Here is a 13,629-nt window from a genome sequence, read left to right as displayed (position 1 = left end):
ACTCCTAAGCACTGGACCACCAGGGAAGTCCCTAAATTCACCATTATTATATTTAGAAGCAAAATGAAAAATATAGTGTAAATCTACTTAGGACTCCCATGTCTAAGAGTCAAGGCACTTAGCCAGTAGACTCCAGGTTTTCAGTGTAGCCCTTGAGGTTCTTCTCAGTGTCTTTCCAGATGCATCTCTCTATTTTCTTCCATGTATTTTGTGCTCTTCCTTCCAGGTTCCTCGGAAAAAACCCAGATGCCCTGTGCCTGATGTTTGTGCTCACATTCGAATCTCCAAGTAGAATGATTTTCTCCCTTTTCTGTTTCTCATGACCTCCTCTCTTCACTTCTGCAAATCCTTCCTTATTTCACTTATCACTTTCATATGTCAAGTTTTATATATCATATTGTATCATAATCATATCTGTGTTTGAAGGAAGAATTTGTTTTCTTGAATATGGTTGGTACTCTATAACTGTCTTGTGAATTAATCAATGACTTAAGATGGGTAAGAGTTGGAATTTTATAAGAATTGGTTGTTTTTTATTCTTTATCAGTTGAATTATTAGAAAACATTGGCTTTTTTGTGGACTTTTTAAAGTAGAGATCCTGGTTTGCACAGGAAGAAAGTAAAGAAAAAGAATGATGACAAATGGACACTGGAAGAACGTGTGATGGCACCAATATTTGAAAAGACATGACTGGTGCTCTGCTGCACGTGAATGATGACATCATTTTAAGGGAAGTGGATCAAGTTGATGACAGGTACATTCTCCAGATTCCTTGTTTATAGGGGAAGAAATATTAGCACTGAATACTTCTTCTGGAAATAGAGCAGCATTATACAGTGCTCAGGACTAGACAAGAGATTGCGCAACTCTAGTGGACTAACGCTGCTGAAAGGTTAAGGTGAGGGCCAGTGCCTTTGGCCAGGAAGTCATTTCAGTAAATAGTCCCCTTGGAAGCTGGACTGTAATGAATACACGTAAACATTCAGTAGGGAATGTTATTGGGACAGGCAATGAAGAACTGGATGGTAACTGAAGAGGAATGTGGAGTTCACAGTCGTTACTTGTTTTATGCTAAGAAGGGAGATTTTAGAGTATGTATGGTATTGGAGGGAGAAGGCAATGGCAACCCACTCCAGTACCCTTGCCTGGCAAATCCCATGGACAGAGGAGCCTGGTAGGCTGCAGTCCATGGGGTCTCTAGGAGTCGGATACTACTGAGCGACTTTACTTTCACTTTTCACTTTCATGCATTGGAGAAGGAAATGGCAACCCACTCCAGTGTTCTTGCCTGGAGAATCCCAGGGAAGAGGGAGCCTGGTGGGCTGCCACCTATGGGGTCGCACAGAGTCGGACACGACTGAAGTGACTTAGCAGTAGCAGCAACATGCTATTGGAAATGAGCCAGCAGAGGGCGTGTTTATTTAGTTTAGTCTTGTTTGCATTTCCAATACTAGAAAGCTTATTGACTGTATGACATTATCTTTAAACAATTACAGTGAACTAATTGTACATACTACTTCTGTTCATGTGTAGTTTTATGGTAAGGGCTTGTTCATTGGTTCTGAAGTGTAATATTTCTATGTAATGGAATATGCAGATGGTTGCTTAAGTTAATTCTATCATATATAGATTTTCAAAAATTACATAATTGTTAATTTACAAACACTTAGGCCATACTGATAAGGATATGGTCATTCCTTGATTCTAGTTGACAGTAGCATGATGAGTAGCTATGATTTTGTAAAGTGCTCTGAAACATCACATCATATTAACTTCATAGTTGTTTATAGATTCCAGGGAAAAGGGAAAGATTTTGTTTATATTCAATAGAAAAACATTATTAACGATCTTTCACAAATTATTCCTTTTGTATGATAAAGATCTAAATGACAATACCCGTGCTTCCTTTACTAAGTGTGTCATTAACACATAATGTGTGGTCAATACATGTATGTCAGATGCATGAAGAAACAGTAGAATGGGTGAATGAATGCCTATTGATAAATTTCTTTACAGAAAACAAAACTTTATTGACAGTAGATTTGCAGGCTTGCCTACCTCTGAAGTCTTTTTAATTTTTGAGAAATATGTTTTAAGATTCAGAAATCATTATTTATAGCTATAACTAGACCTGAAATAATACTATAGATTCATTTGCTATTGTATTACTTAGAAAGACTTTTCAATATTACTTTATCAGCATATTTTGAAAGAGCAGTGTTGAAGCCAGACTTCCTGGCTTTGAATTCTTGGTCTGTTGGTGACATACTGAGTGGGCTTGGGCAAGTTCCTCAGCCTTTGTGTGCTCCATTTCTTCCTATACCTATATCCCAGAATGACTGTGGGGATGAAAATGCCTTTAGGACATGTCAGGTGCTTCTAATAATGCATGGCCAAAGCATAGGACGTCCTCAAAAAGCTAATATTTTGGTTATTCAAATAGATTTCTTTCTTAGAAGGACTGAAGGAATACCTCCCAGATAGGTCATATTGCCATAAAAGTTAGTTCTTACGGAAAAGAACAGGTGCCAAAAACACTGGTATACTGTTTCCTATCACACAACACAAGTAACTTTATGTTTTTACTTTTCCTTGGATCTAACTTTAATACTTTATTAATATTACTGACATATTTTCTGTGTCCTTTAATGCTGCTCTTATTTATTTCTGCATCCTTTATAGACAATTACTTGCCAAAGCAAAGAGTTATATAAAAAAGAAAAGTTTAGGTATTGTTTGTATTTTTGAATATTTAATATTAGCCTGAAAAGAATCATTTGTTCTTTTAGGCCTGCAAGGAAAACACTTTATGAAAAGAAGAAGGTATATTAAAAAAAAAAAAAAAGGAGAACTTTCAAAAATATTGTCCTTGTCGAAAATACTTTGTCAAAGGAATAGTGGTAAAATAGAAAGTTTTCCTTTGTTGTAGAGAAGTTTACTTTGAACACGTCATTTAGAAACACTGTTGATAAAGTTATCCTTTTGATAAAAATCTCTTCTTTTAAGAAATGTCTGATTTTGTTTTGATATGGAGATTTATCACCTCTGTACACTTGGTGTATTTATACAGATTTTAAGGACATTGTAAAACAGTATTGTTTATGTGTAGGTCTGCTAAGCTGCTAAGTCACTTCAGTCGTGTCCGACTCTGTGCGACCCCATGAATGGCAACCCATCAGACTCCCCTGTCCCTGGGTTTCTACAGGCAAGAACACTGGAGTGGGCTGCAATTTCCTTCTCCAATGCATGAAAGTGAAAAGTCAAAGTGAAGTCGCTCAGCCGTGTCCGACTCTTAGCGACCTCATGGACTGCAGCCTACCAGGCACCTCTGTGTAAGTCAAAGAACAAATTAATTATGTGAATGAACTGGATGATTTACTCAGTCGTCCGAGACTGTTTCTGAGGATGGTGACTTGCTTTACTCTACGAATTCCACTTTGCAAATAAAACTTCTCAACGTGGGGTGTAAAGGTAGGACCGCAGTGTAAGTGTTAATGGAAAGCCTGTCTGTGTATAGAGTAGTGATATATGCACACCTTGTCAGTACTGCTCTAGAGCCAGGGATATGCTACAGTGCTGTGCATCTCATAAGTTTGATTTGCATTAAAAGGACATGAAAGTCAGTGTATACTCTGAGCCACAGGCCTATGATACTCTCACTCACTGTACCTTCTGTTGACTCTTCTTCTTTCCTATGCCTTCACCCATGGTCAGGTCAGCATCATTTTCCTCCTAGAGTAACTGAAATAATCTCAGGACTTCTTTCCGTGCCACTCCACCTGGCAGAACCTCGGTCTGCACAGCAACTGTAATTATTGCCTATTTTTAAACATTCAGGTCTCATCATGCTACCCCCTTGCTTCAAGCCCAACTGTTGCCTCTCTTTGCTGCGTGATTAAAGGTCACAATTGTGTGGTTCAATCTGGTTTTAGTTTTCACCCTTCTTTCTACATGAATTCTAGAATCAGCTTGTCAGTTCCCTAAAATATCTTCTAGTCTTAACGATTTCATTTTCCTTCAGTTCAAAATACTTTGTACTTTCTCTTTTCATTACCTTTTTGATCCAAGGGTTATTTAGATCCATGTGATTTAGTTTCCAAATATTGAGAGTTTTCCAGAGATCCTTCTGTGGCTCTTGCTTCTCATGATTCGATAGGTGCATCCAGAGGGGCTCTGGGGCTAGGACTGATTATTTCCTGCCTTAGGAATTTTCCAGCCTAGCTCATGAGAATCGATAGAACTCCTGGGACTGAGTGAGCACCAGTCACAGGTTCCTATAGTCTTTTCAGATGGTTTCTCCCTGGTCTCAGGTCTCCCAGATGGGCTCTGTTCGTTCCTCTACTGAATACCCGAGGGGCTCCTCCTCAGATCTCCAGGGTCCTTTTTCTCTCTCTTCCACTCTCTCCTCTCTGCGGTTCTAATCTGTGTTCTCTGCCCACTTTGGTTCACCAGACTGTCAGCTTCATCACCTCCTGTCAGGGAGTCTGGCTAACTCAGCTTCCATTCCTTCTCCCTGTGTTGGGGCCTGGAAATTCTCTCAAGGCAGTGAGCTGGGGCATTCCTTAGGCTAACCTCATGTGTTTCCAGGATCATTGTCTTTCATTCCCTGAAGTCCTTTGTCATGAAAATCATTGTTTAATATATTTTGTCGGCGTTGTTTTTGCTCACTCCACTCAGGAAGGTAAATCAGTAGCCGTTCACTCTGTCTTGGGTAAAAACATAATGGCAGCTGGAGACTGTCCACAGGGTTGTTCTTCCTACTCTACTTACTACTTCCTGTTCATCCTTCATTTCTCAGTGTGACATCTCTTCCCCAGGGAAATCTTTCCTGGACCCAGTTCTGTTATGTGATCATAGAACTCTCTTTTCTTAGAGTATCTATCTGAGCTCATAATTATTTTATTTGTCTTTGTCTTCTACTAGACTTCAAGCTAAACAAAACCCAGGGGCATCTGTTTTATTTGCAGAGCTTTAGAATATCTTCCACATTATAGACCCTTAATACTTGTTCAGTGCATGGATGAGTGAACGTGAATTGCACAGTCCTTTATACTCAAAAATTACTCATATAAATTTTTGTTTGTTTCTATCTTTGTTTTATTCATCATGCAGGTTCTGTTGGCTTGTTGAAAATTCAGGATACAATTCTTTTGCATGAAAGATTAGTAGATTTTCAAAGAAGCCACTGTGAACTACTTAGAGGAGAATTTTACAGAATGAAAAGTAAGGTTCATGGGCTACAAAAAGAGCTGTCAGAAACCAAAGAAGTGAAATCACAGTTAGAGCATCAGAAAGTGGAGAGGGAACGAGAGCTCAGCAGCTTGAGGTACTGTACACCTCGCTTTTAAAGAAATATTTGAATTATTGTTTCCTTTAATACTGCAGAGACATAGACATGTTATAAGGACTAATATCCTCTAGGATTTTACAGAGGAGAAAGTTTTAGTAGTATTGTGGAATGTGAAATTCTTTGAAATAATATAGCATTTTCTTAACAGTGAATGCTTCCAATAACTTAATGTATATTTTTCCAAATCATCATTTTCATGAGCATACAGAAGTCCACCATAATGGAAACCCCATTAAATATTTACCAAATTGACTTTCAGTTGTTTTTCACTTTTCTGCACTCTATTTAATACTGCAAGGAACACCTTTTCTATAAATTCATTTCTACCTTTCTAATTATTTTAAATACATTTTCTTTAATAATATCGTATAATTTGGTCAAAGTATGAGAACTTAAAAATGGTCTGTGATCTATATTTCTAAACTATTCTTAGGAAGGTTTATATTACTTTACATTCCCATCGACAGATTTATGAAGTAGCCATTTTTCACAAGAGAAAATGAGGACAGAATTTATGCAGTTTTATTCTTAACCCTCTGTCTGAAAACAGTGACCATTATTAAGTGTTTTTCATTGTATTCCCCCCATGTTTACTATTTTAAAAATTGTGAAGAGGGAACAAAAGTTATTAAAACAGTGAATAATATCATGATTTTCTAAGAAGAGTTTTAAATTTTGCAGATTCACCTTAAAGCAAGAAGAAGAGAATAGAAGAAATGCTGAGTTGTTTTATGAAAAAATGAGGGAGCATTTAAGAAGAAAAGAAGACCAATATAGTAAAGAAGTTGAAGTGAAATAGCACCTAGAACTCACTTTCCAAGCAGTAGAAGTGAAAGTGAAGACTGAGAGAAATAATCTGAATTGGATAGAGTAATCTTTGGTGAATCAAAGATTCACCAAGTCAATATTATTTATAATATCCCCCTTTAAAAAAATACCATTTATTTAGTGTCATTTTGTTTAGTGTTATAGGAAATTTTAGGTTAATTGTTAAAAACAAAAGAAAAGAAATTCAATGTTCCCAAAGTAACAAGGCCAGAAATAAGAATTGTATGATCCTGACATGCTGGATGCACTTTTTTGAGCAGAGGTAGGAAGAGGTCACGTCAGTAGCTCACACAATAGATCCTGAGAAATCACAGGGTTGAGAATGGTGTAGAAACTGGAGGTTAAGCTCTCAGCCCACCTCAGGCAACCAATCCTTCAGCCTTGATGGACCATTCATGAGTGAATAGGTCTAGAAGAGAAGGGGCAGTGGGAGGGAAGATCGTGCCTAATTTTACATCAACTTGCCTCTGGCCTTCAATCTGGCAGGCGGCTGAGGGTCGTGGACCCACCTCCCTCTGTGCCCATCAGCCCTCCAGTCCACCTGCCCCATGAACAGCTCAGAGCTGGCTCCAGCTTTCCCAGCTGCGTTCTCCCTCACAGTGGAGTCCTCAAGGACAGGTGTTAACGGATGTCCTTGAGAGGTGCAGGAATTTTTTTCTAGCAGTTGGTAGAAACCAGACACTCTTGAAGTTGGTTGTCCTTCCTTCTGCAGAGTTCTCGAATGGCATCTCACAGCAGAGGAATTTGCTTCCACACCCGATGTCCCTCTCAAACTTCGACTGTGTCCCATCCCCGAGGTCCTAGCAGCAGAATTCCCACAACAAAAAGCTCTTGGGAAGAGCTCAGGAAAGTAGTATTTGTAACTCAAATCCATTTGTCTAGAGCAGTCAGGTAGTAACATACGATGGCCTCATCCAAGGAGAGGCCTTTAATATTTTCCATAGGAATCAAACTCAAATCTTTTCTGACTATCTCAGAGGAGCCGGCACCCTGATTGTGGTTTAGGCAAGGAAGACCATGTATGGTCCACCATTGACTGCGTTACCCGACCAAGTCCCTCTGCTTTGGAGTGAATGTGTTGGTCACTCCATGCACGTTGTCACCTTCAGTGTCTGAATCAGAGTCCATTCTTGGCTCCACTGTCATTTCTTTAACCAATGCCCTGTCAACGAGCTTTTCACATCATTTACTGTTTTTCATTTTGTAAAAACTGTGGCATCAGTTGTAAAAACACTTTTGAACACTTTAAAAACTTGTTTCTTTAGAATAAACTTACAAAAGTGCCTCCCCCACACCAAGGAGTGGGGGGAAACTCTCGCTACCAATTAAAGTTATTCTGGGTTTTGGTAATGATTTCACTTCCTCAATTGATTGTTAGGTTAGTTTATCACTTCCCCTAATGGTAAGGAGGAAACTATAGGCAGTTCAGAGACCACATTTTGGATGGGATTCTTCTACTTGTGAGAAAATGAGCACTCTGCTCTGTGAGTGTCCTATTTCAGTACAAGGAACTTTTGAAAACAGTGATAGATATGGCATAATATATATTTAGTGATTGTAAGTGTTTTTCATTGTATTTTCCCCATCTTATTATTTTAAACATGGAGAGATAATGAAAGTTATTGCAGCAGCAAATAATCTCATAGTTTTCTAAGAGCTTTCTAAATTTTAGCTTATTTACCATTAGTGTATGTACCATGAATGAAATAGGAAGCTTATTTGTGTTGATATGTTTGTACTAGAGACAAGTGGTTTGATGCAAGAAGACTAGTTGAGTCCAAAGACCTGGCGAAAAGGCTGCAGCTTACTCATATTTTTAATCTTTTCCTTTCCAGAATCATTACAGCTAATGAGTTAATTAATGTTTGTAGAAGTGCCTAGTACAGTTGTCAATAGGTGTAATTCTTGTAATTGCCTATTAAAATGTTAGAAGGTAGCATATTCTCAAGGAAAAACTTTTGCACAAAATTTAGTCTATTTATGCAGAGTTAAGGCTCTTACTGTGAAGTAGATGTATAGGAGGTATCAAATGCAGCGTTTATAAACCTAGCAGGTGGTGTTGTTTATTGAATTATAGTTGATTAACAATATTCTGTTAGTTTCAGATATACAGCACAGTTATTCAGATATATATGTATATGTGTGTGTATATTATATAAATGGGGCTTCCCTGCTGTTTCAGACTGTAAAGAATCTGCCTGCAATGCAGGAGACCTGGGTTCAGTCCTTGGGTTGGGAAGATCCCCTAGAAAAGGTGGAGAAGGCAATGGCACCCCACTCCAGTACTCTTGCCTGGAAAATCACATGGGCAGAGGAGCCTGGTAGGCTGCAGTCTGTGTGGTCGCTAAGAGTCAGACACGACTGATTGACTTCACTTTCACTTTTCACTTTCATGCATTGGAGAAGGAAATGGCAACCCACTCCAGTGTTCTTGCCTGGAGATTCCCAGGGATGGGGGAGCCTGGTGGGCTGCAGTCTATGGGGTCGCACAGAGTCGGACACGACTGAAGAGACTTAGCAGCAGTAGCAGCAGCAGCCTGGAGGAGGAAATGGCTACCCATTGCAGTATTCTTGCCTGGGAAATTCCATGGACATAGAAGCCTGGCAGGCTATAGTCTATGGGGTCCCAAAGAGTTGGACATGACTGAGTAACTAATACACATACACACTCACTCACACACATGCTCACATGTACACACATATTCTGTTTCAGATTCTTCTTGCAGAATATTAAGTGTAGTTCCTTATGTTGTACAATATATCTCTGTTGGTTATTTTATATCTACTAGTGTGTATATGTTAATCCCAACATCCTAATTTATCCCTTCCCCTACCCTGCTTTCCCCTGTGGTCACCATAAGTTTGTTTTCTGTGTCTATGAGTCTCTTTCTGTTGTGTGAATAAGTTCATTTTAGATTCAACATATAAGCAGTATGATATAATACTTGTCTTTGTCTGACATACATCACTTAGGGTGATAATGTCTAGGTCTGTCCCTGTATGCAAATAGCATTATTTCATTCTTTTTTATGGCTTACTAGTTTTCCATTATATAAATATTCCACATCAGATGCAATTTTTAAGTGTAGTCAGATCTATGAATCTTTTATTTTAAGCCTTCTGGGTTTGTTGTAGTTCAGAGAGAAGCCTTTCCAGTTCTGAGCTTCTTGAAAATCTCTTGGGATTTTTTTTTTTTTTTTTACTTTCATGGATTCATTGTCTTCCATTAAATTTTTGAAACCTTTGGGAATTTCTGCTTGTATAAAGTCTGAGGATTGAATTGAACCTTATTTGTTCCTGTTGGAGACACACTTGGTGCAGTCTTTTCATTGTATAAACATACAAGTTAGTCTTTCATTTCCGAAGAAATCATGGAATGTCACTTTACTGAGTACTAGCTAAAAATCTCCTTTGTTTCACTTAGGTTTATGATAGTTGTGAAGAAACAAAAGACCTGTTGCACAAAAAGCACATGCTGCAGGAGGAAATTTCCATGCTAAGACTGGAGATAGATGCACTGAAAAATCAGCACCAGGAAAAGGAAGAGAACTATTTTGAGGACGTTGAAATTCTCAAAGTAAAGAATGAAGACGAATGATAAAGAATGATGATAAAAAATTCAAAAGGCAATAAAACTGAATGAGGAAATGTTAACAAAAACTATATCCCACTATACAGGCCAGCTTAATGCTCTGACAGCTGAGAATATGATGCTAAACTCTAAGCTGGAGAAGAAAAAAGAAAGTAAACAGAGATTGGAAACGGAAGTGAAATCCTACCGTTCTAGACTGGCTGCTGCCTTACATGATCATGATCAAGGTCAGACACCAAAAAGAGATCTGGAACTTGCCTTCCAGAGAGCAAGAGACGAGTGGTTATGCTTGCGGGACAAAATGAAGTACGCTGTGGCTAATCTAAAAGATAACAAGGAGACACTTTCCCGGCAACTATCTACGGTGGAAAGTATCTTCAATAAGCTGAAAATCAAGCTGCATCACATGAGAGATGATCTTAGAGAAAAGACTTTGATGTTAAAACGTGTCCAGAGAGATCTAAGCCAATCAGATTGTCAAAAGCAGGAAATTGAACATATGTATCAGAATGTACTCTGCATATAAGTTAAATAAGTAAGGTGACAATATACAGCCTTGACTTACTCCTTTTCTTATTTGGAACCAGTCTGTTTTTCCGTGCCCAGTTCTAACTGTTGCTTCCTGACCTGCATACAGATTTCTCAAGAAGCAGATCAGGTGGTCTGGTATTCCCATCTGTTTTAGAATTTTCCACAGTTTATTGTGATCCCACACAATCAAAGGCTTTGGCATAGTCAATACAGCAGAAATAGATGTTTCTCTGAAACTCCATTGCTTTTTACATGATCCAGCGGATGTTGGCAATTTGATCTCTTGTTCCTCTGCCATTTCTAACCAGCTTGAACATCAGGAAGTTCACAGTTCACGTATTGCTTAAGCCTGGCTTGGAGAATTTTGAGCATTACTTTACTAGCATGTGAAATGAGAGCTATTGTGTGGTAGTTTGAGCATTCTTTGGCATTGCCTTTCTTTGGGACTGGAATGAAAACTGACCTTTTCCAGTCCTGTGGCCACTGCTGAGTTTTCCAAATTTGCTTGCATATTGAGTAGGAAGTCAATTTGCCTGAAGTAACAGGCAAATTTGGCTTTGGAATATGGAATGAAGAAAGGGAAAGACTAATAGAGTTTTGCTAAGAAAATGCACTGGTCACAGCAAACACCCATTTCCAACAACACAAGAGAAGATTCTACATATGGACATCACCAGATGGTCAACACTGAAATCAGATGGATTATATTCTTTGCAGCCAAAGATGGAGAAGCTCTATAGAGTCAACAAAAACAAGACCAGGAGCTGACTGTGGCTCAGAACATGAACTCCTTATTGCCAAATTCAGACTTAAATTGAAGGAAGTAGGGAAAACCACTAGACCATTCGGGTATGACCTAAATCAAATCCCTTATGATTATACAGTGGAAGTGAGAAATAGATTTAAGGGCCCAGATCTGATAGATAGAGTGGCTGATGAACTATGGACGGAGGTTCATGATATTGTACAGGAGACAGGGATCAAGACCATCCCCATGGAAAAGAAATGCAAAAAAGCAAAATGGCTGCCTCGGGAGGCCTTACAAACAGCTGTGAAAAGAAGAGAAGTGAAAAGCAATGGAGAAAGAAAGAAAGATATAAGCATCTGAATGCAGAGTTCCAAATAATAGCAAGAAGAGATAAGAAAGCCTTCCTCAGTGATCAATGCAAAGAAATAAAGGAAAACAACAGAATGGGAAAGACTAGAGGTCTCTTCAAGAAAATTAGAGATACCAAGGGAATATTTCATGCAAAAATGGGCTCAATAAAGGACAGAAATGGTATGGACCTAACAGAAGCAGAAGATATCAAGAAGAGGTAGTGAGAAGACACAGAAGAACTATACGAAAAAGATCTTCACAACCCAGATAATCACGATGGTGTGATCACTAACCTAGAGCCAGAAATCCTGGAATGTGAAGTCAAGTGGGCCTTAGAAAGTATCACTACGAACAAAGCTAGTGGAGGTGATGGAATTCCAGTTGCACTATTTCAAATCCTGAAAGATGATGCGTGAAAGTGCTGCACCCAATATGCCAGCAAATTTGAAAAACTCAGCAGTGGCCACAGGACTGGAAAAAGTCAGGTTTCATTCCCATCCCAAAGAAAGGTAATGCCAAAGAATGCTCAAACTACTGCACAATTGCACTCATCTCACACGCTAGTAAAGTAATGCTCAAAATTCTCCAAGCTAGGCTTCAGCGATATGTGAACTGTGAACTTCCTGATGTTCAAGCTGGTTTTAGAAAAGGCAGAGGAATGAGAGATCAAATTGCCAACATCTGCTGGATCATGGAAAAAGCAAGAGTTCCAGAAAACCATCTATTTCTGCTGTATTGACTATGCCAAAGCCTTTGACTGTGTGGATCACAATAAACTGTGGAAAATTCTGAAAGAGATAGGAATACCAGACCACCTGACCTGCCTCTTGAGAAATCTGTATGCAGGTCAGGAAGCAGCAGTTAGAACTGGGCATGGAAAAACAGACTGGTTCCAAATAGGAAAAGGAGTATGTCAAGGCTGTATATTGTGACCCTGCTTATTTAACTTATATACAGAGTACATCATGAGAAACGCTGGAATGGAAGAAACACAAGCTGGAATCAAGATTGTCAGGAGAAATATCAACAACCTTAAGTATGCAGATGACACCACCCTTATGGCAGAAAGTGAAGAGGAACTCAAAGGCCTCTTGACGAAATTGAAAGTGGAGAGTGAAAAAGTTGGCTTAAAGCTCAACATTCAGAAAACTAAGATTATGGCACCCGGTCCAGTCACTTTATGGGAAATAGATGGGGAAAGAGTGGAAACAGTGTAAGACTTTATTTTTTGGGTCTCCAAAATCACTGCAGATGGTGACTGTAGCCATGAAATTAAAAGACGCTTACTCCTTGGAAGCAAAGTTATGTCCAACCTTGGTAGCATATTCAAAAGTAGAGACATTACTTTGCCAACAAAGGTTCATCTAATCAAGGCTATGGTTTTTCCTGTGGTCATGTATGGATGTGTGAGTTGGACTGTGAAGAAGGCTGAGCGCCAAAGAATTGATGCTTTTGAACTGTGGTGTTGGAGAAGACTCTTGCGAGTCACTTGGACTGCAAGGAGATCCAACCAGTCCATTCTGAAGATCAGCCCTGGGATTTCTTTGGAAGGACTGATGCTAAAGCTGAAACTCCAGTACTTTGGCCACCTCATGCAAAGAGTTGACTCATCGGAAAAGACTCTGATGCTGGGAGGGATTGGGGCAGGAGGAGAAGGGGACAACAGAGGATGAGATGGCTGGATGGCATCACTGATTCGATGGACGTGAGTTTGAGTGAAGTCCGGGAGTTGCTGATGGACAGGGAGGCCTGGCGTGCTTCAATTCATGGGTCGCAGAGAGTTGGACATGACTGAGCGACTGAACTGAACTGAGCAGGGTCTGGAAGGGCGGTCACACTGGAGTCTGTGCATGCATTACACCAGATTCAGGATCTTTTTGGGGATGTCATCCTGGATATTTTGTAACTGTGACCTCAGGTACTGGGTATGAAGGGTGTCCTCTGGAGATGGCAAACATTTAACCCCAGGTACAGGGTCTGGGTGGGGGTTCACATTTGAGACTGTGGACATGTGACCCAGGTACAAGATCTGGGAAATGACAGCACCCCAGAGACTATGGACATGTGTCACCAGGTACTGGGTCTGAGACAATGCAATATGGGAGAGACTATATATGTGACCCCAAATATAGTGCCTGGGAGAGGTCACCCTGGGGACTGAAGACATGCGATCTCAGATACAGGGTCTGGGACAGTGTCACCCTGGAAACTGTAGACGTGTAATACCA

General features: G+C 39.6%; 1 pseudogene; it reads left to right on the top strand.

Annotated features, from left to right (window-relative positions):
• The first annotated feature begins 687 nt into the window (after window positions 1-687).
• LOC112447009 (ankyrin repeat domain-containing protein 26-like) lies at window positions 688-10,335 on the top strand (annotated as a pseudogene).
• The last annotated feature ends 3,294 nt before the right edge of the window (window positions 10,336-13,629 follow it).

The sequence above is a fragment of the Bos taurus genome, chromosome 1, assembly GCF_002263795.3.
Source record: "Bos taurus isolate L1 Dominette 01449 registration number 42190680 breed Hereford chromosome 1, ARS-UCD2.0, whole genome shotgun sequence".
Classification (NCBI taxonomy): Eukaryota; Metazoa; Chordata; class Mammalia; order Artiodactyla; family Bovidae; genus Bos; species Bos taurus.
This window is presented reverse-complemented; position numbering and strand designations above follow the sequence as displayed.